Source organism: Pygocentrus nattereri, chromosome 16 (genome assembly GCF_015220715.1).
Source record: "Pygocentrus nattereri isolate fPygNat1 chromosome 16, fPygNat1.pri, whole genome shotgun sequence".
In the NCBI taxonomy this organism is placed as follows: domain Eukaryota; kingdom Metazoa; phylum Chordata; class Actinopteri; order Characiformes; family Serrasalmidae; genus Pygocentrus; species Pygocentrus nattereri.
In genome coordinates this window covers 16,672,945-16,696,757 of record NC_051226.1, presented here as the reverse complement: position 1 = coordinate 16,696,757, position 23,813 = coordinate 16,672,945, and positions in this window count along the sequence as shown.

Sequence of the window (23,813 nt, the reverse complement as noted above, 5' to 3'; positions counted from 1 at the left end):
ATTTGTGCAAAACTTATGTTTACCAAATAAATACACCCCTATGTGTACATGTGTGTATATATATATATATACACACACACACACACACACACACACACACACACACACACACACACACACACACACAAATATGAACTTGAGTGACATTCCATTCTTAATTCATAGGGTTTGATATGATGTCAGCCCACCTTTCGCAGCTATAACAGCTTCAATTCTTGTAGGAAGGCTTTCCACATTGTTTTTGAACACTGGTTCATTTTCCCCCTTGGTGTAATTTGTTTCAGCAGATGTGAACACAGTAATTGCACTCAAGTGCAGAACAAAGCAACTGCACTGACACCCATGAGAGAAAGTGGTCTCGGTCCATTCCCAAACATAGCCTAGAGCGGTTTGTTTGTTGTGGGAACATGATCCGAAGTCGATCTGATCCAACTACAAGGTGTTCTCCACAAATCTGAGCTAAACAGCTCCTGTAGCCTAGCATGCTTTGCATTATGGGACGAGGCAGAGCATGTAAATAGAGGATTTGCAAACTTCAGCAACTAGCCAGAGAATGAGGATGAACCAAGGTCTCACTTGGAGTAACAGCGAGGTTTGCTGCCTTCTTGATATATGGGCAGATGACTACATCTGTCTCCTCCTACAAACAACACATATAAAGACTGAAGTGTTCAAAAAGTTCAGTCAATGGCTGAAAAAGAGAGGATTTGACTGGTTGACTAAAGTTTAGTAAAAGTGAGAGAGGATAAAGAGATAGAACTTCAATGAGCCTGGAGGGAAATTGCGGTGTTTCAGTAGCAAGACATACAATTACACATAAACTTACATATACTACAGAGAAAAATAGAAAATAGAAATAAATCTAGACATAAGTTAAAGTACAAGGGAAATAAAATAATATATAAAAGTATATTTACATATTCACATGGCATATGAGACAGATTTGCTGTATTTACAAGACAGCAGGCAATGAGTGGTATGAGGTAGTCTAACAGCACATATTATAGACATGAATAACTCTGAGTTGCATCAATATTGTATGCATAGTGAAAATGTCATTACAGTAATTGTTGTGGTATACTGCACAGTGTGTATTAATCAAAGAGGAGATACAGTGATGTGGTTCAGCACAGTTCAGACAGCAGAGAATCAGTACCATCTCTGCAGTAAGGAGAATTGTTGTAGAGCCTTATAGCAGGAGGTAAGAAAGATCTCACACTGCGCTCTTTAACACAGCGCAGCTGTAACAGACGGCCACTGAATGTGCTTCTCCGTTCACCAGTGTAGCATGCAGAGGACGTGAAGCGTTGTCCAAGATGGTTAACAACTTGTTGAGTGTCCTCTGTTCTGCTGCAACCTCCAAAGAGTCCAGCTTGGCTCTTATAACAGAGCCAGCCTTCCTAATAAGTTTGTTCATTTTGTTCAGAGCACTTTTGTTAATGCTGCTGCCCCAGCACACAACAGCATAGAATAGAGCACTAGCTACAACACACTGGTAGAATGTCTATAGGAGCTTAGTGCACACACCAAAAGATCTCAGCCTCCTCAGGAAGAAGAGATGGGTTTGGCCTCTCTTGTACACCGCGAGGCTGTTACAGCTCCAGCCCAGCTTGTTGTCCAATTGAACACCCAGATATTTGTATGTCCCAACCACCTCCACATCAACACCATCAATAGTGTTTGCTGACAAGGCAGGTTTGGTCTTGCTACTAGCACCATCTCTTTAGTCTTACTGATATTTAGCTGCAGTTGGTTCAGCTTACACCAGTCAACAAAGTCCTTCACCAGCTTCCTGTATTCCTCCTCCTGTCCATTCCTTGTGCACCCCACAATGGCCATGTCATCCGAGAATTTTTTCAGGTGACACGACTCTGTGTTGTACCTGAAGTCAGAGGTGTACAGGTTGAACAGGAATGGAGCTAATATAGTCTCTCTGGGGTGCCCCAACACTGCCTGAGACACAGCCCTGCAGTCGCACATAGTAAGGTCTACCAGTCAGATAGCCCATTGTCCATGAAATAAGGGATTCATCCACCTGCATCAGCCGTAGTTTCTCTCCTAACAGCACAGGCTGTATGGTGTTGAATGCACTGGAGAAATCGAAGAACATGATCCTCACAGTGCTGCCTGATGTGTCCAGGTGAGAGTATGTTCTGTCCAGCAGGTAGATAACTGCATCACCTACTCCCATGCCATCCTGGTATGTAAACTCCAGAGGGTCAAGAGCTGTTTTGACCAGAGGTCTCAGATGAGCTAGTATCAGCCTTTAAGTGTCTTCATTAAGTGGGATGTCAGTGCAACTGGCCGATAATCATTTAATGCTGTTGGTTGCCTTTTCTTGGGAACAGGAACCACACAAGATGTTTTCCACATAACTGAGACTCTCTTCAGGCTACAGCTCAGCTTGAAGATGTGATGAAGAATTCCACACATCTGCTCTGCACATCTGCTCTTTCAGCACCCTGGGTTCAATGCCATCAGGTCCTGCTGCTTTGCTCTGCTTGAGCTTTTTCATTTCAACCTTCACCAGATTAGCAGTGAATGTAACATCACTGCACAGTCCAGTTGTGGGGGGAGGTGTCCACTGCAGACAGTGGTTGTTGATGGTCACAGGTGTGAATGGCTGTGGTAGAGGAAGGTGAGGTTGTGGATGGCCCATGGTGTAGTTGTGTAGGAATGTTAATCTGTTTAGGAGACAGACACAATGGAGCAGGAGAGGAGCCGTGGTCAAACCACACAAAGAACTAGTTTAACTCATTTGCTCATTGACACTTTCCCTCGGCTGGAATAGGGCTGCATTGGTTGAAGCCAGTGATGTCTTTTAGGTCTCTCCAGACATCACAAGTGTTATTCAGCTCTAGTTTGTTTTCAGTTTGGACTTGTACTCTAATTTGGCCTTCTTAATTGAGGTTTTAAACTCTTTTTGTACCCTCTTCAGCTCCTCTTTATCTCCTGCCATAAATGCTCTTTTCTTCTGGTTCAGCAGAGACTTTTAGTCACTGCTGACCCAGGGTTTGTTGTCTGGAAAGCATCGGACAGTCCTGGAGGGTACAACACAGAGTCCACACAGAAGTTGGTGTAGTCAGTGATGCATAATGTTACTGCATCAATGTCCTCACCATGTGGTTCACACAGGACATCCCATTGTGTAGCCTCCAGACAGCCCCTCAGTGATTCTACAGCCTCAGGTGACCACTTCCTCACTGTCCTTGTGGTCACTGCCTGTCTCTGAACCAGGGGTTTATACCATGAGTTGAGATGAACCGGGTTATGGTCTGAACTGCCCAGTGGAGGGAAAGCTGTGGCTTTATATGCTTCTTTGACATTGGCATACAACAGGTCCAGAGTCTTGATCTCTCTCGTCTTTCAGTCCACAAACTGGCTGAAAGTGGGCAGACATGATGAGAGGGTAACATGGTTGAAGTCTCCAGGCACTGCAATGAATGCACTGGGGCTCTGGTTTTGCACCCTCGCAATGGTCAGGTCCATTATGTCACACGTGTCCATGTTAGCTGACGGTGGCATGTACACAGCACCAAGAATGGTGTGAAAAAACTCACAGGGGGGATAATACAGACACATAGCTACAACACACAGTTCAATGTCCGGCTTACAGATTACTTCTTTATCCGTGATGTGACATGATGTGAAGAGAGAGAACATTTCTCATAGTTTGATGACATTTTTGAAATTCCAGGTACAAGATCAACAGTTTCTCCAGTGACCAATACCTCCATTCTCGACTAATGTTGCCAATGACTATGGAGACTGAGCTAGATGGTGAGTGCATATTTGATGTACCATGATGTACAGTTTGATGTCAATCATTATTATAATGCAAATATAAGACTGGTATTAAAGTGCATCACATCAAGGCTGATGGTAGAGACCAACTTATTTCAGATTTACAGCACCTAACCACGACTCACAGGTAATTGTTATATAAATGTAAATACATTTATTTTTTTCTAATCCATATAAACTGAGATGGTAAATTAGACCATCTAATTTCACTTGAAGATTTTAAAAGGCTATAACTTTGCTAAGTTTTGTAGGTGCTTCATTACTATTGGCCTGAATATTACCTTGTACTTAAGGTTTGATTTTGTAATAGCTAATTAATATATTCCTGAACAGGGCTGTTGCATACGTTCTGCAGCATATATATGTTGTGGTTAAACTCTTCAGATGTTATCCCTCTTCATGTGCAGGAGAAACATCCAACACACCCAATTATGAAGATGCAAGTGAGGCAATGGCTGCAGCTCAGAACACATTCCCCGTTGAAGAGGTCACCAGTGCTACACAGAGTACAAGCAACAACAAGCAGGGTCATGCTGGGCAGAGTGAAGGAAGCAGTCAAAGGTGGGCCATTCCTGGGGTTCAAGCAAGGAAGAACATGAATAAAACTAGTTTAGCTGATAGAGGCCTACACTCATACGTGACTCAACAGAAAAGACTGCTTGAGGAAATGTATGATGCTGAGCAACATCAAAAAGAGGAAAATGAGGCCTTTGACAGACTCTTGAGGGCACAACAGGACAGAGAGCAAAGAAGACTCCAGTGCATGTAAGCCAAGCAACAAGAAAATCAAATGTTCATGTAGCTTATGGGCACTGTCATCACTGCTTTGTTTCCTGATCAACAACAGCATCCACAATCACCACATTGGATTCATCCTGTTAGCGTAGGATCAACTCCTGCTCATGCCTGGCCTATGCATTACTCACCTGTGCCACAGCAGTCCATGTCACCTATGGCCATGCACTCCTGGACCTATGCCAATGTCTCAGCTGCTCATGCAACCTCTCATTAAGACTAAAAGTAAAGGATGCTGAAACCAACTCATGGCAACCCACTTGTGTCATCTATGCCAGCATTTCTCAACCTGTGGGCTGCTGACCACCAGTGGGCTGTCAAGCTCCCTCTAGTGGTCAGCAAGTCTATACTGTGTGCCAGTGATATCATCTTGTAACAAAAAGCAAAAGTGGAAAAAAGAACACCTTATTAATTAAAAATTGAGGAATAAAATGTTTTCAAATTACAACCAACATAAATATTAATGAAGATGTACAAATAAAGCACAGAGTAGTAAGTCTAGTATTATAGGTAAATTAAACACCAAAATTGATGATTTGTCAGGTTTTCAGTGTCAGCACTTTAGAAAAGAAAATTTCATTTAAAGTTTTTTATTTTAGTTTTCCAGTGGGCTGCTATTCCTAACAGATGGGCATTGGGGTGTGTAACGTGGAGCGAGGAGGCGGACGCACGTACTGAGATAAGCAAGATTTATTAAGGGCAAATCAGGGTCATATTTGAAACGGTCCAGGGTCAAAGAGCCAACAAAGATAGATTGGGGGGCAGACATGACAGACAAACCAGAACAAGCAGAGCAGAACAGAACAAACAAAACATCCAACAGAGCAGATAACAGTTCAGACAAACAAAGACCAGCACTAGACTAATGAAAACACAGGGTTCAAATACAAGAAGGCTAACGAGGGTTCACAAGACATAGGTGAGAATAATCAGGGGAGGAGTCACCAAAACAAGGGGCCAGACTAGGAAACCAAAACAAATGCACGTGGAAGATCAAAACACAACACGAACACATGGACAGGACTGGGAGGGGCCAATCGTGACAGGGTGGAAAAGTTTGAGAACCCCTGACCTATACTACAGGACAATAACCAGCATTTCTACAACTTTAAATAGGGTGCAGTAGATGTATAAAACAAATGCACTGACTTATTTTAATAGAGAAGCATACAGCCACTACAGGATAATCCTAGTCTTACTGATAGTAGTCCTTGTTTGAAAGTGATCTTTCATAGGTGCACATTTACTCTTGGCCACATATTGTGTTACTCTTGTGTACATTGTGCTATCTCTTTGTATAGTGCAGACTCAGATGTAGCAGTTTGCACAGTGAAACAAACAAGAGAATGAACAGTTCAGCCTTGCACTTCATTTTCTTAATTAATAGTTATTTTTCATTTTGCACTTTCATTGCACTGAAACACTTGCTGAAAACTCAACATGGAGAAAATTTTGAATGTTAAAGTAACATTTTGCTGAATACATTTTGAGATGTTCTATAAAAACATTTTTGTGATATGAAACTCTGTAACATTAACAATAAACTTTTTTGTTACAGTTAGGAAGTTTATATTTTCTAACTTCTTATCAGTAATAGTTTCAGTGGTCACTACCTGTATGTGGCTGAACACGGCCTACACATGCTGTAAATAAAATTAATTACTGCAGAAATACTGTATACACGAGTGCCTCTAGAAAACAGCAGTACAGTAACAGACTGCAGCACTGTCTAATGGTATAGTCATTTGCATGGTACATTTTTAGCAATGATTTCATTACCAAGCTATATCCTTGAAAAGCAGACACACACAGCATTCCTAATCTCATGACCCCTCCTTTCTCCCATCTGCTCAAAGTTTCCATCACTATCTGGTTCATCAACTTCACCATCTTCTTTGTCTCCCTCATTGAATTGTTCATCATGAGTCTCACAAAAGTTATGCAGTACAAAGCAGACAGAGACTATGCAGCTGTCATGGGTAATGTGTGCCTCATTTTGTTTAAGGAGGCACCTCCATCGCCCTTTGAGGCGTCCAAAGTTTCTTTCCACAGTCTTTCTGATTCAGCTGTTGATTAATGTTGAGCTGTGCAGCTGTTACTCCTCTGTATTCAGGAAACAGATTCATAAGCCCAGGATCACATGGATAGGCTGAGTCACCCAGGATGACCAGTGGCAAATCTTTTCCCTCAAATGTTTCTGTCCATCTTGGTAACAGTCTGTTGTTCGGGCCTTGATCATAAAGCAATAAAAATGCAGAAATACTGGTGTCCTGGACTTTGCCAGGCTGTCCAACTTTTATGTTGCAAAACTTTGTTATTGTTCTATTTCACCTTGTGAAATGACTGAATGCTGTCCGAATAGATGGTGCATAGAATGGCGTCTTGATGTCAATGCATGTGCCAGCAGTTGCACTAGCAACTTGTGGGGATCTGCACTTGTTACAAAAAACCTTTCACCATCATCCTAAAATCAACTGCAGAGGGTGTTTTGATGTAGTGTATTGTCATAATTACAATTATTGCTGTATCAACTTGCTGCGTGATGGTGCAGCAAGTGGAGAAACCCATGCCAAACAGATGGGAAATGGATCTGTACTCCAGGTTGGACACAGACAAACTGCAAGTCGAATCTCTACAGGCAGGGTTCTTCTGTACTTTGTATTCAGAAGGATCAAGTATGGCTGAAGTAAATTACACAAATGCATGAATGTGCCGCTTCTCATCCTGAAGCTCACCAGCCATTGTCTGTCAATCCAGATGTTTTTATTGTTAATACTGTGAGGGTGTGAGTGAATCCAGATTCTCCTGTAGTAAGGAAGAGAAACATGTAGACACAATTATCAGTGCAATACCAAATTAATAAATGATGATGAATTATTCTGCCGCCAACTACGCTACAGGTGGATTCAAACTGATGGTGAGAAAAGACATTTAGCATGTCAGACATACAGAACAGGTCTTTGGTTGCCCAGATAAGTACCAGAACTATGAACATATGCCATCCCTACTCTTGCTCCATGCTTAATTGCTTAGAAATATGCACACAGGACTTTCTTCCTGTATTTTCTTGCTCTTGTCTCAGAGAAATCTGATTAACACGCAGAATGAATGTTCTCATGTGGTTTGTTGTGATGCATTTTAGTGCACTTTTCTCTGTGTGAAAAGAAACCAAGGGAAAAATGCTCCAAGTTATGAACTCATCAACTGATTCGTACCACAGCGAATGAACTATGCTTGTGAAAATGCCCTAAGATGCTTAAAGACATATTTAAGAACCCCATAATTTTATCATAGGTAGATCTTGCCACTGTGAATATCAAAGTGCATGTATATACCATTAGAATGAGACTGCACAAATTTCCTAGTTTGATCATCAATATCTAGGCAAAGATCCAAACTTCTGGAACAATGTGCTATGGGCAGAAAATTCAATGATAGTTTGGCGACCACCAGAAGTCCATCCATCCATCCATTTTCTAAGCCGCTTCTCCGTCAGGGTCACAGGGGGGTGCTGGATCCTATCCCAGCGTCATCGGGCGGAAGGCAGGATACACCCTGGACAGGTCGCCAGTCAGCCACCAGAAGTCATGTTTGGCAAAAACCAAAAACTGTACTGGGGCCTGGCCAACTCGCAGTCACTGACTCAGTGAGCGTTTGAAGAGAATGTGAGACCATCTGTGAAAAAGTTAAAGCTGAAAAGGGGGACTTTATCACAAGATAATGATCCCAAACATACAGGTAAATCCACTGATGAATGGGAACAAACATTGCACAGTTTAAATAATTCTGCATGAAGCAGTGGGCAAATTATTTTCCCTTTAGATGTCAGAAACATAAAGACATAAAATTGTATCTGTCAAAGGAGGCCTTACCAGTTACTGAGGCCAGGGGTGTACTTACTTTTTCATCATATTATATTTTTAATATGCTTGTTTTTAAATAAATAATTACAAAGACAAACTTAATTTGTATTTTGTTGTATTATGTAAAATTTGCATATACATACTAGCTGAGGAACAAATACAGATATGTGCACATATGCCAAAAACATTTCGTGGGGTGAACTTCTTCACATGACTGTATATGCATCAGTGAGCCGATAAGCATCCTTTCCCAAATTGTAGACTGGTAATTGCGCCATATACATTTTATTCATTTTAGCCTTTGGCAAATTAAAAAATTGCTCCTTTGATTACAACACAATCCACTGCAGTTAATATTTCACTTCCCATGCATTCGTTTCTAGTTTAAGTCATGTGCACTTTCACTTTGTGTAAATACAAAATATTGTGTAAATCTAAAATAATACGCTATGATAAAATAATCTGTTGTCTATGCATTTAAGTTCTGTAACAAACTTATTTGCCCAATAATGCTTTTAAATAACACCTCAAACTTTTTTTAAGTCTTGTTAAACTTTCCATGCTGCGCTGATTTCACACCACACACTGCTGATACAGCAAGATGCTAGCTTCACCTGTTTAATCCTAAAACTTTCTGTATATACTGAACATAAATATATTGGCCAAATCAAACATCTTTCTGACAGCACTAAACCAGCACTAAATAGTACATGAACCGATTCACTATTTATATCCCATTTTCTTAAGAGCATGGGCCTCATGCACTTCGTTACTGAGTGAGTTAGTACAATGTGCCAGGTTAAAAGGGTAATAAAAGTAGAAAAGAAAAAGTAGAAAGAAAAACAAAGCAGTGAATCTATTAAAAGTCAGCTTTTATTTATTTTGAACTTTAGTTTGGAACTTTTTACATTTAAAATTGTCACAACGAGACATACAACATTTTGAGATTAAATGTTTCAATCGTATTAATCACGGCTCTGTATGATGGGGAAGTATTATTATTAGTAATACATTGTGGGTGGGTGACTGACTAAATGCCTAAATAAATAAATAGATAACAAAGTAATAATGATTTTTTGCAGATGTTGGGGCAGAGGTGTGTTTATCCTAAAAAAGGCTATTAAATTTGGTTGGAATCTACTCCAGTTGCCATCCTTCTATAACAGCTCAAAATCACAGCAGACTGTATAATGTTATAGCGAGGGAAATTATTGACTGACCTTGAAAACAATCAATGAACCCAGTTGATAACAATGAGGGAGCGCTCGATATTGGTCCACCGACAGAAAATGGGATAAAGTGAACAGTATGGTGTATGCATTTACTGGGCAGCTCCTGGGGGTTGGTGTATAAATCTGCTTGGGGTGATTGCTTTCCTACCTCAATACACAGTGAAGTAACCTTTCTGAACAGATTCATATCTGTGATGGTAAAGGTGATAGAAATACGCCATGCAGATTCTGACAAAGTCACCTCAGTGTCTCCTGCTCCATGCTTTTACTCCAAATGTAGAAAAACAACAGCCACAATTTATGTCACCCGGGGTGAGGTAATATACATAAATCACACTGGTTTCTCTGCTTTATGGCATTTTTCACTCTATACCGTATTTGGCCTCTTCCCAATTTCTTCTATTGTTTTATATTTGTCTTACTGGATATTTCACTAGCCACAACCAGGCATGATTACTGCCAGAACTACTGAATCTAAACTTCACTTAAACGGAACCTGACTGGCAATGTGAAGCAGGCTAGAAGGTCTCAAACAGCAGCACACGATGCCACATTCTAAAGAAATTCAAATACAGATGCGAAACAAAGGTCCTGGGGGTTGGTGTATAAATCTGCTTGGGGTGATTACTTTCCTACTTCAATACACAGTAAAGTAACCTTTCTGAACAGATTCATATCTGTGATGGTAAAGGTGATACAAATATGCCATGCAGATTCTGACAAAGTCACCTCAGTGTCTCCTGCTCCATGCTGTTACTCCAAATGTAGAAAAACAAAGGTTGCATATTTGTCATATTGGAATGTTTTTTATCTTCAGACTACTTTTAACATTAGACAAAGACCACCAAGGTAAACATAAAATGCTGTTTTTAAATGGAAATTTCACTTATTAATGAAAAAATGCCATTCAGCCCTGAGAATTAATCAACCAGGTAACCAAATTCAATTGACTATTGGGTTCAATTTCACTAGCCACAACCAGGCATGATAACTGCCATACCTATTGCATCTAAACATCACTTAAACAGAACCTGACTGGCAATGTAAAGCAGGCTAGAAGGTCTCAAACAGCTGCACACGATGCCACATTCTAAAGAAATTCAAACAGAGATGAGAAACAATCATCCCAGGCTGGAAAGGCTTACAAAGCCTTTGTTTAGGCTCTGGGAGCAAACCACAGCGAGAACCATTATTCACAAATGGAGAAAACCTGGAACAGTGGTGAACCTTCCCAGGAGTGGCTGGCCTACCAAAATTTCTCCAAGAGCCCATCAACAACTCATGTATAAGCATCAAAAGAACCACAGGCCTCACTTGCCTCAGTTAAGGTCATTTTACATGATTCCACAAAAAGAAAGACACTGGGGAAAAAGGTATCCGTGGGAGAATTGCAAGGTGCAAATCACTACTGACCAAAAAGAACACAAAGGCTCATTTCATATTTGCCATAAAACATCTAGCTGACCCCCAAGACTTTAGAATAATATTCTGTGGACTGAAGAGTTAAAGGTGGAGCTTTTTGGAACACATGGGTCCTGTTATATCTTGCGTAAAGCTAACACCACATTCCACCATAAGAACACCATACCAACAGTCAAATGTGGTGGTGGTAATGTAATGGTCTTCTTTGGCTTCTGGGACCTGAATGACTTTTCATCACTGATGGAACCAGGAATTCTGCTCACTATCAGAAAATCCTGGAAGAGAATGTTTGCCTCAGTTCATGACCTAAAGCTCAAGCGTATTTAAGTTATGCAGCAGAACGATGATATGAAGCACACAAGCAAGTCCACCTCTGAATGCCTCAAAAGAAAAAAAATTCAAGTCAAAGTCCTTACTTGAATACCTTTGACATGCTGTGGTAAGACCTTAAACAGACAGTTCTTCTACAGTGATGTAAAAGATTAATCACAAATGTTTGATTGCTTTTGTTATTGCCAAGAGTGGTACAACAAGTTATTAGGATTAGGGGCAATTACTTTTTCACATGGGTGATATAGGTTTTGAATAAAACTTTACGTTCAATAAATGGAATGATAAAAAGCTGCATTTTATGCTTACTCATGTTGTCTTTATCTTGTACTAAAATCAGTTGGAAGAAACATTTCAACGTGACAAATTAGCAAAAACAGAAGAAACAGCATATCGTCGCTGTCCTGTGAAAGAGAAGTATCTCCAAAAAGGCAACTTTTCAGGGGAACACAAAAACATTCTTTACTTCCATTGTATATAAATATGTTATTCTGAATAATGTTGGTGTGTTTTTATTGGTCTATTTTTCATGCGGTTTTCACAGAAAGGGCAGCTGCTGACCTCAAATGATGTAGAAAAACAAAAATAAAAAAGGAGATACAACATTGTTCTCCATATTACACATGCATATATATATATATATATATATATATATATATATATATATATATATATATATATATATATATATATACTTGGATTTTGTATAGCAGGAAGGTCATGTTTCAACTCTAGTACATTTAGCACATGGTGCACTGTAGTGTAGAGTGCATTCCTAGTTTTGCATAAGCCTTTGGAAATGTCAAAGCCTTAGTTAATTAGTCTCAATAAAATTGGAAGGAATATGACATTTCATCATGGAGACATTCAGCTCATTCTCATTTGAACTAATTTTCTTTGGAGGAATGAAGATTATTAATTATTCTAGTGCCCATTCTTCCTAAGCCACTGTGGTGAGTTCAATGATTTGCACAGAAGATTTGCACAGATGCTTTTCATATTTAGGAGCAGCTAAATTGGATCGCCTCTCTCAAAGCTTCCTGAATGCACATGCATTCGGGCTGAAAGGACTAATGTGGATTCATGACTCTTCCCCCACGAGACCATGGCCAGTCTAGACACTCTTACAGAGATTCTTAACCAGGTGCTGCTCATTGTGAAAATCAACCCACAGGTCAAGGGTTTCATTCATTTTTACGTCATATCTGGAGTAAAAATACTTCCAATCCACATGGGCTTATATATTTAGTACTGTGCAAACATTTGAGGCCATCCTTCATTTATTTCACTTATTTAAAGACTCCTAACAACTGTGACACCCAAAACTGTCTACATCAGATAAACAGTAAAATGTCCTTCATTGAGAGAGAGGAGAAAAAAAGTTCCGCTTTTGCTTCAGATCTGAAAAAGTGTTTTTGTCCATCTTTCTAATGTGAAAAGACAACTCAACAATATAGGTGTGAAAGGATGTGTAGCTGTCAAGAAGCCATTGATGAGAAAAGGAAATAGACAAAAAAGAAGATTGATGAAAGTCAAGCAAAGAAGCTGATGGTGTTCCAGAGCATCCCAGAATCACATCACTGAACGTGTTTGGGATTATTTGGATCACAAGAAGTAGGATATGCAACCAATTTCTATGACTGAATACTGGTGGTATGGAAAAATATCCCTGCACATCTCCCGAAAAGAATGGAAGCTGTAATAAAGACAAAGAGTGGACACAAAACACTGGTAAAAAATATTTATTTGATGAGGCGTCTGTGTATTTTTTGGCTAAACATATATTTCCTGCTTTTCCCTGATGCTGAAAAAATGAATAACATAGTTGAATGGTTGTAAATCAATAGCCATCTTCTCTGGAAATATAATAAATGAAGAGCGGTCTCATACTTTTGCACAATACTGTATAAAATCTAATCAAAACAATGCCCAATGCTTTTTCTTTTCTTGTCTTCTCTGCAGGAATTAGATTGGTGTGAAGATGAATGGGACATAAGGTAAGTAGAAAGGCATTCACACAGCCATAAATAAAGGTCAGCTAATTCCACTGAATACTTATAATGTAACTCAATTTTATCCGTAGAGTTATGGTGTAGGGATTTTTAAATGCCACCGGCTACTTTTCCCTCTGGCTGAATTTGCTGCACAAAAACTTTCTTTTCTGGCATTAAGCCATTGTTAAATGACCCCAGATAAAAAAAAAATAAAAAAGAAGTGAAATAATAAAAATAAATAACAAAATAACAAACTTTTAAAAGGTTTTGAAAGGTTCACTTGATAAGCTGAAATGTCATTTATTACAGTGTGACTGGTATGATCCTTGCCTAAAGAAGGTCCAAGCCCACTCACATGTTAAATTAGACAGGTGGGATTTCAGTCTGTGTTCAGCTGCATCCTTCTCTAGCAGCAAGTAAGGACTGGGAGAAAGTGCTCTTAAATTACATGTGTTTACATTGGGAGTCAGTGGAGTGCATGATGCAGTGGGGTAGACGCAGTCTGAAATGGCTTTATTGAGGGTTTAAAGCCTTTCTGTCAATTTGGGCACGTAAAGCAATTCTTAATTATCTCAGTTAGTGTTGTTCCAGCAATATTATGTCAGAGGCAGTCATTTGTAACTATGGGTTACTGTAGCAGGAGGCCTACAAAGCAAAACAAACATGAAATGATAAGCTGTATTTCGTACATAGGAAACATATTAAGTAAGACCTTCAAATTAATGAGTCAAATTCTACCTACTGTTACTAACGGGATATTTATCCACCAGTTAAGAGTTACAGCAGAAAGCTTCCTTGATGTAAACATGGCACACAATTAATATTTCAGGCATGATAAAGCGCTGCATAATCCTATCTCCTTGCTTTTCGTGTATTTTACGCTGACCGCAGAGTCTGCAGCTTAAATCGTGAATTAATTTGTGATTCAAAGGTTAGGCCAAGCATGGGGATTAGAAAGATAACAGGAAATAAGGATCATCTCTGCAATTTATCTGCCTTGTTCTATTCAAAATGACCCCTAGAGACCACAACACAGTCGTCTTTCAAACAGTTCACTTATTGAATATAGAGTCTCAAATACAGTGCTGCGCTTGCATCAACTTTTTTCCAGTACATTTAACAGAGCCACTGCTTGATGGTTCCCTTTTGGTCTGATATAGAGTGAACTGGATATGAATTATAGTACTCAATTTCCCCAATGTTGAGTATTAGAAAGCACCTCTGTCAAACCAATGGGTGAGCCAGCCCAATGTTATCTGGGCATACAGAGTTATCTCTCTGAAACACAATCCATCAGTTCCAACCCTGACAGAAAAGTCACTACAAAATGGATTTTCCAGCTCTAATCCCCAAGGTGGTATCTAAGCGTCTCTGGCAATATTGTGTAATTATTCAATAAAATAACCTGTTTAACTCTTTCAGACCAGGGATGACCCTTTCAAGTTTACACCCAACATATATATGACTTACTCCACACCTATGCCCCATTTTAGTTTGCACTAATAAATGATAAGATTGGCCAACATTACAGCCTCTTTTCTATTTACCTGTAATGCTTGTATTAACACTATGGCTATGTTGGTACTGCACAATAAAACGAGAGACAGCTGGAACATCCTAATGACCATGATTAACAGTTGAACTGTCTTTTTGGTCACTTTGTGCCACTCTAAAGCATCTAATTTGGCTAATTAGCTAGCTTGCTTGCTAGTTAGCTTATTAGCTGACATTGTGTTGCACTTACACTCACAAAGTGTGTAAACCTACACAGACTCACATGTGGAAAACTTACATTTTCCTCAAGCAGGTGTAAAAACAGGATGCAAAAACACTAATTTTGTAGACTAGCATAAATGCTAATAACATTAGCCTTCACTTCCTAACTAGCTTATGCCACCTTAGCGAATTCATTACACAGTAATACTTCTAATCATAGTAATCATAGTAATAGTAATCAACATTAGCATATCGTTCCAGTTTACATTCTGGATCAATTCCTGGTCATGTAAGAGAGCCCTGTAACTTTATCCTCTCCTGGAGTGAAGAATTCGCTAAATGGTCATTAGTTTCAGCTGTAGTTAGTTGTTACCAAAGACAAAGCAGAACATCCTGGCACCATTAAATCCTGTTGAGCGTGTACCAAATACCACAAAACTGCAACCATATATGTATCATACTTCATACTGAATGCCATGAATCACAGTGTAAAACAGTTAATAGGTGAAGAATGGAGGTAAAATGGTCAGTTTTGCTTAAGACCAAGTGAGGTCCTTGGCAGATACAGTCTGTGCTATGCAGACCACTCAGAGAAGCACTTCAGTTGTTGCAGTTGTGAGCCTCACAGTTTTTTACAATCTCAGTAGTAATGACCAAGAGAAAACCCCAGAGGTTTTCAGCTAAAGGGACAATGGCTGATCACTTGAGACAGCACGGCAGTGAGCAGCCTTTAATGGCCAGAAAGCCATCAATCCATGCTGCTTTTTCAGATTCAGTTGATGAAACAAGTGCACTGAGGGAAAGGCTATGAGTTAAGGATCCTTACACTGTCAGAGATTCTAAAGGGGATGTTCCTGATCTTCTTGCCCCTGGTGATTCATGTACATGCAGAAGAACCCATCCTTGCAATGTTGTCTGAGTTAGCTCTATCATCTTATAAAAAGAAATGTTGCAAATCAATCTCCTATAAAGTTATTAAGCAAAGTTCTTCATGTCAGCTGTAGAATATTTAATAGGTAACGGCCATCTTCCAGACGGCAGTGTCATTTTCTTTCATATTCATGTCTGAGGGCTGTCTTGCATCATTTGATCTTGCTAAAGTTATATAGCCATTTATCTGTATGGTCAGATGAATAGTTACAAACAGAGACTGATTGACTGACTAGGATGTTATTCATTATACATGAATGCAAAAGTGGGAATCTAAGTGTCCATCTTTGAAGAATCATCACACAATCTTGAAAAAAGTTCAATACAGTTCAAGGAAAAAATGGTACAAAACTTTTGCAGAACCCATGGATGTTCTTTCACATTCATAATAAATGGTTCCCCAAAAAACATCAAACTTTGTACAGTATATTACTTTTTTGTATGCATAACTGAGTAACTGTTTAGAAAAATCAACAGTTTGGCAGATGAAATTATGAAAATGTGAAAATATGGCACAATAACAGTAACATGTACCATCTTCTATTTTTTCCACATTTGAATTCAAAGACAAATACATTTCAACTTGATTCCTTATAGAAATTGAACCTTATGTGCAGTTTCACTACGCATATCATACATAGCAATTTCATTCTGCTATGTCTCCAGAAGAGACTGAAGACAGCATAAGTAAAAAAAAAGAGATGCGAGAATGCTTTGTGGACTAAATGCATAATGTATGAATTTCTAATCCAACATAAGGGCCCTTGACAGAACTGGCTGCATTTTCACAAAGAATCAGCCATCTTGTCTTATTCTCTACAGACATGCCTTCACTGTAACTGACTTTTCTGACAAGATTTATCTGACCAGTGAAGAGAGACGAGCCAATACTGATTTAGGTCCAAGGTCAGGACTTACCAACCCACTGCATTAAACTAGAGGTTAGAGGGCCGTTCATAGAGAATCCTTCTTTTTCTCATCATTGCCTCTGCAAACACTCTGCTTTATGACGGCTGTAAATCACTGCGTATTGCGTATTTTCGTTAAGCTGTAACCTTTTGGCCTGAAGGAAATTTGCAGTCTAGACATAAAGTATATAATGCAGCCTGTATGGAGGCAGTATATGCTGGCATTTTGCAGACTTCATTATTATTACTAAAGTCATCCAGATTTGGTTGTCAGTAATATTTAGGGAATGAAATGGATGGTGCTTTAACATACACAGTATGTCCAAAGGTTTGTAGACAACTCTCATCCAACATTCTGAAATCCATGGTATTAAGAGACAGAGGTTGACTCTGTATAAAAGCTGATGCTTTTAGTGTGTTTTAACTTATCTTATTCGCCATATCGCCCACTCCTACTCCAACTCATCCCAAATGTGTTCGATTTGCAGAGAATGCAGCTTCACTGCTCCAAAGTGCAATGCTGGGGGGGCTTTATACCCTTCTAGCAGACACTGTCATTGGACATGATGACCTTAGTCTTATGTACAGCTGCTCCAGAGTGTCCCATTCTATCAGCTATGCTTTACCATGAAGCTTATACAAGCCTTGTGTGTGAAATTGAACATGTCAAAAATGGGTACATCTTAAAGTAGCTGAATTAACACATTGAGATATCTGGATACTTTTGATCAGTTGTAGAAAGAGCTGACGCAGCGCAAAACGTTTGCAACATTTTACTTTGGCTAAATTTAGACATCATAGACATATCAAAGCTGAATAATGGCAGCATTGCAAAATAGGCCACCTTGAGTTGCTCAAACATCAGTAAATAGAGTGGAAAATGCAATCAGCTGCATGCGTAATATCTCCAGTCTTTTTATGATGTTTCCAAGTTTTGCACAGCCCTCCACATTTTGTGTTGTCATGGCCCATAAACTGCCAGTTTCCTGGTAGATTTACTACATCTGTCCCATGCAGAAGACTCTATTCCCAAAGTGAACGTTCACTTTGTCTTTTCTCTTTGTCTTGCCTTTTCAAACCACAACTTGAAAGTAAAATGTTTGCTTTTACTCACTTTTCAGTAGATGTTTGATTCAGGGAGGATTTATTCACATGACCTCCCGGGAAGTTTACAGATGATTTATCAGAGCAGGATTATGTTCTCGCTGTGTGAACTCACAGGAAGGATATGTGGTCACTTCAATAAATAAACATGAACCAGGTCTCAGCGAAGCCACAGGACTGACTTTATCTAGGTAAGTCAGACTTTATTTCCTGCACTACAAGTGCTTCAGACAGAGCTACTCTGTTGAATATTTCAAAAAATGAGTATAACATCATTGGAAGTTTGATATTGTTGATATTGTTCGCACACTATTTGCTTGTTTTAAGATAATCTCGTTCCAAATTTGAATTTCAAAGATATGGGAAAAATATACACATAAAAGTTTGCCTTTGTAAATATTCATGATCAGTTTTCAGAGAGATGCAGTGATTGCTGCGATTTAACAGCAAAGCTAAATGTCTATTTGTCTGTATGTTCGTTTGGGGAATCCACAGGTTTAAATGAAGGGAATTGTTTTAATTAAAGTGAATTGTGAGGTTTTGTGTTGCGCAGGATGTCTGTTCATCTTCTCTGTGAAGATTGAGACTCTCATTTTTTTGTTTTCCTCAGACAAAAGCAGTATAAATACAATTAACAGTGTAAATATAATTTTCTTGTCCTGTATACAAATGAAAGGTTTTGTTCCCAAACACATTATAAACCACTTTCAAGAATTTCTATTTTTTAATGATGTACATACACATGACAGTGGGCTTTACACATACAGGTAATATCAATGTTTTACTTTTCAAAAACATCCAAAAGTATTAGAAATAGATATAGAGCATTTTGGGATAAAACTCAAACTCAAACATTCTTCACTAGTTTGGAGGGTAACCACGTAGGAGTGTTTGTTTTTTTGATCTCACTTTACATGTCTGTTGTGTACTTACTGCTTTACTGATACTATAATTATAGTCTAATCCTCTGCTATACCTATAAAAAATACCATTAACACTTTATTTGAGCACTGCATAATATACATAAGCACAGAATAACATTTCAAAAGCAATATGTGAGCATTTATGAGCAGCATATATCAGTATTGATGACATAAAATGTATTATGAATGTATTATGAAGAATGTTGCATTGATGTAAGGTATCTTTATACTCCAGTGAAGGACATCTGTTCCATTTATAACAATGTTATAAGCATCATCGCTATGTGACGGAACAAAGGTCTATCATTTCTATGAAAGATTTTGACTGCCTTTATATTATATTTGCATTATACATTTTTGTAGACACTTGCTCATCCAACATTTCTTGTAAAATTAAGGGCATTAGTAATGTCTTCCACCATCTGAAGTTGGCCATTGAAGAACATTTATAGATATATTATTCATCAAATTATTTAGTAGGTACCGTTATTAGTATTTCATATCATGTCTTTGCTCTGTAGGCTTCAGACCCACTGTACTACAACCACGATATGGTACTTTGTTAGGCAGCAGTGGCTAATCTCAAGATGTGATGCAGTTCTCACAGTAGTCCAGTTGAGCACATATGCCAGTAGCTGAGGAATGCAAAGCTCTTTATGAATTCACTGCTGGTCACTGGGCTGCCAACAGGTCTGAGTCTAATCTAATAGCCTACAGCAGCGGTGGCTGTGTGTGTCATCTAAAACAGTTTACTCGCTGGAAGACAGCAATTGCCCTTCCCTGACCTTTGCCAACATTGATCCCTGCATTTATCCTAACTTACTCTTCTTAGACAGCCTGTTACCTTCAGCGTTTTGGCTTTAAGGCATGTGCTATCTCACTTCTCTCATACATTTTGATCACCAAAGAGATATATTAATCTGGTCGGAAAGTGAGAGTCCTTACAGGCGTGAAGAATGATTCTGTAGAAGAGTATTCTAAACAGAATTGGCAGATGTTCTCATTTATCAACTTTCCCAACCAAATCTAATACACCACTGGTTAGGAAGCATTTGCAAAGAAAAGAGAATAAAGAGAATAACATAGTATAATAGTATATCAGTATCCATGTAGAGGCATTAAAATAGTGTGAAGACAATGTATGCTGCTTTAGGCTATTTGTAAGTCTAATATAATTTAATTGTAGATTTGGAAGGCTAATAGACCAGGCAGTTGTTTATGCTATGGAATATTACTGTTTGTGAAAGATGAGTACGTATGAGTATGAGGGTCCAAACATATAGCTTTCAGCTAGCTTATGTTTATTTATTAGAGGTTGTTAGGATAGACAGCTTAATGAGCAGAGTATCATAACAAACCATGAAGAACAAACAGGCCTGGTTAGAAGTGTACGCATACTTTAAAGCAATGATGTTTATGTTGAGAAATTGTTTATAATAATATCTTTACCTTCCCTTTAAACTTGAGAGGAAATTTTAAGGAATGTTTTTTTTAAAGAGAATTAAGAAATTCATTTTATTTATCATCTTAATCATAATTTAAAGTGAATTTAAAGCTCTATTTCTTAAGTAAAGCAATAAATCAATTCTGAAGTTCGGGATCAAAAGTTAAAACACAGACACACACATCCCAGGGTCATAGGGCAGAAGGCATGATACACCCTGGACAGGTCGCCAGTCCATCACAAGGCAGACAGACAGACATACACACACACACACCTAGAGGCAATTTAGCACGTCCAATTGGCCTGACTGCACATCATTGGATTGTGGGAAGAAACCCACATAGACACAGGGAGAATGCGTTAACTCCACATAGAAAGGACCCCGGTCACCCATCTTGCAGTGAGGCGACAGCGCCACCATGCTACCCCAAAAGTTAACATTTTTAAGTAATTGTTCCTAGAAATGTGCCATTTTTATCACAGTTTGTTTCTAAACCCCTCAATTTGTTTGTTTAATCTTTTCAAAAATAATTAAATGGAACTGCTTACTAAAGAATAAATGGTAACACTTTCTATGAATGTTATAAGTAAGCATCTATAAACACATTCATAACATGTTATAATGTATTCATACGGCATCATAAGCACAGCCATAAATATTTTTAAAAATGCATTATAGCCATGCTTATTATGCATTATCAATTGTTAACATGATGTATTACGAATACTGTTCATAACAAATTATAACAGCTCATAAGCTGTATTTGTCCGCTCTAAGTAAAGTGAAGCATGCTGTACTAAAGCCTCCTCCAGTGCTAAGAGTGAGGCTTCAAGTTGAAGTATTTACAGAATAAGTTACTGAAACACTAAAAACACACAATAAAGCACATTACAGGCTTCAAGTGTCAGGGTTTAAACTAGCGCTGCCATCAGTGTTTTACCCAATGTTGGAAAGTTAATGTACACCACCGTTAGCTTGACACTAACTTAATATTGCATATCCATTAGAATGCTAGCAGATATTAGCATTACTGTACTGTACTGTAGTGTAGTGTTACAGAGTGAAGGTGCTTGGCATTAGAACCAGTGAAGGAACAAATTATAATGACAGCACTCTAATATCTCACCTCTCCCTCTCCAGGCATTCACTCCACTGTAACTTGCTCAGTGTGATGTCAGTGGGGGTTCAGGGGAGGGGTTGACAGTATCACATATTTTTAACACTAAAGTAACACTAAATTTTCCGTGTTGATTCATTCTTGAATTGTGTTGTGATGGCAGTGAAAAAGTCTATATAAATGCTGTAACATAGCTATAGCTACCTCATAGATAGTTCTCTAGATGCTACATAGCTAATGTGATATTATACGTGGCAAAAATAACGTTGATTCAAATAAATCTAAGTTGTGGGACACAGAAGAAAAAAATTATAGGTAACAGATTTCGCCTTAACTTTTTTGTTCTAGAACAGTTAACAGTGATGATGTTTTCAGTTGGGTTTTAGTTCCTGTCAAAATACAGTTTCCCGATGGAGTTCTCATCCACCAAACTAGTTTGGAGCGCTGGCCTGCTGACAGAAAATAATTTGTGACAAACAGAAAGAACAGAGAAAAATGCCAGGGTTGTCCAGCCTTGTCATCTCAGCAGTGGAAATGTCATTTCCTAAGGCAATTCTGTCATGAGCCTTTCATCTGTGCAGACCAAACTATCATTAGCGGATTTTGAGTAATGCATGAAATGATTAAAACAATGGCGGTTTGGACGTCAACTCCGGCTACTAATGAGTTTCCTTGTAAACTGCACCAGGCTACATAGAGCTGTCTGCAAGACCTTTCCTGAGACCTGCATTCTGACAGCCACAAATTACTCTGATAGCAGGTTGTTAAGTTCAGATTTTGTAATTCACCTTTGTCATATTCTGTGAAGTTATCTTACATTCATCAATGTCACTCATCGTAACTGATTACTGGACATTAAAGCTGTAATAGAGTAAAACACATTTTCTCTGACTTGGAATGAGTTATGTGTCTGATCAGTGGGTATGAAAATATCACAGGCTGTAATTCTTGCAAAAGCAGCTTAACTGATGTTTTTAACCTATATAGGGCACAAAAAAGGCTTCTTCTATTGTGATGATGTCAAGCTTGTAACAATAAAGGAACCCTTTTTGGTGCTACATAGAACTGTTTTCAAAAGGGTTCCATATAGAACCATGTACAACACTTTCGCCATCGATCTGAAGAACAATTCACTATGCAAAGAACCCTTTAAGCATGCAAATGGTTCTTGGAGTCTTCATGATTTTATATAAAACCTTTGTCTGTACTAAAGAACCACTGAAGAACCATATTCTTTTGAGAGTGCACATAACACACAAAACATGCCAAACTTAATTTGAATGATTGTTTTTGAGCCTTTCTCAGCATTTTTTGGTCCCTAAATAGATTACAAAATGTCTGTTTCAAATGTTCCAGTCAGAGTGTCATAACTACATATTTCTTCTTGTTTTTGTTCAACTGACTGTAGATATACAGAATCATGCCTTCATCGTGTGATTTCGACAGCTAATCACCATTCTACATTTTGGAACGAGTGTGCATACTGGCTCACTCACTGGCTATTTAAAACCTTAAAAGTTTTATTACACACTTTGATAATGTTATAAATTAGTTTGCAATGAAATCCTACTGAAGTCCCTGTAATAACAAGCCTTAGTATGTAATAAGCCTGGGATTTAAAGGGGTTAAGTATTGAAAGTTGGCATTGAACAATAGAATTTTTCAGTGTTTGTTGGTATTGAACTAATTTTGTTGCTGATGTAAAGCACTGAATTTAGATTCTCAGCCCTCAATATGTTTCTGCTGGGCAGTTCATTATAGTACCTGTTTCATCAAGTAGTTTGTCCAAAGTGTTCCTGAAAACATTCTTTTGGATGGAGGATGCATATGAGTAACATCTCTGTAGCTGATGACCAAAAACAAGCACATTAGACAAGTCCAGCATCATTATGATATGACAGAAATATGACAAAGGACGCTGTACTGTTTGTGATGAGGCATGTATAATTTGCATTCATTCAAATGCTCCCCTGACACAAAGCCCAGCAGTAATAAAGCATACTGCTTGCTGTATAATTTGGGTTCTGTGTATGTCTCTAAAAAAAGAACATAAACATTAATTAGTATCCTCTGCACATGAATAGGCACTAATCTCAAAATGTCAGTAATACACATTCCTACTGACAGGCAATTGCCCCTTTATGAGAACTTTTGATCAAAAATTAATGAAAAACAAATCTTCTTGATTCTTGCATCAGTTTACTCATGCTATTATGTATTGAGTGTCTCA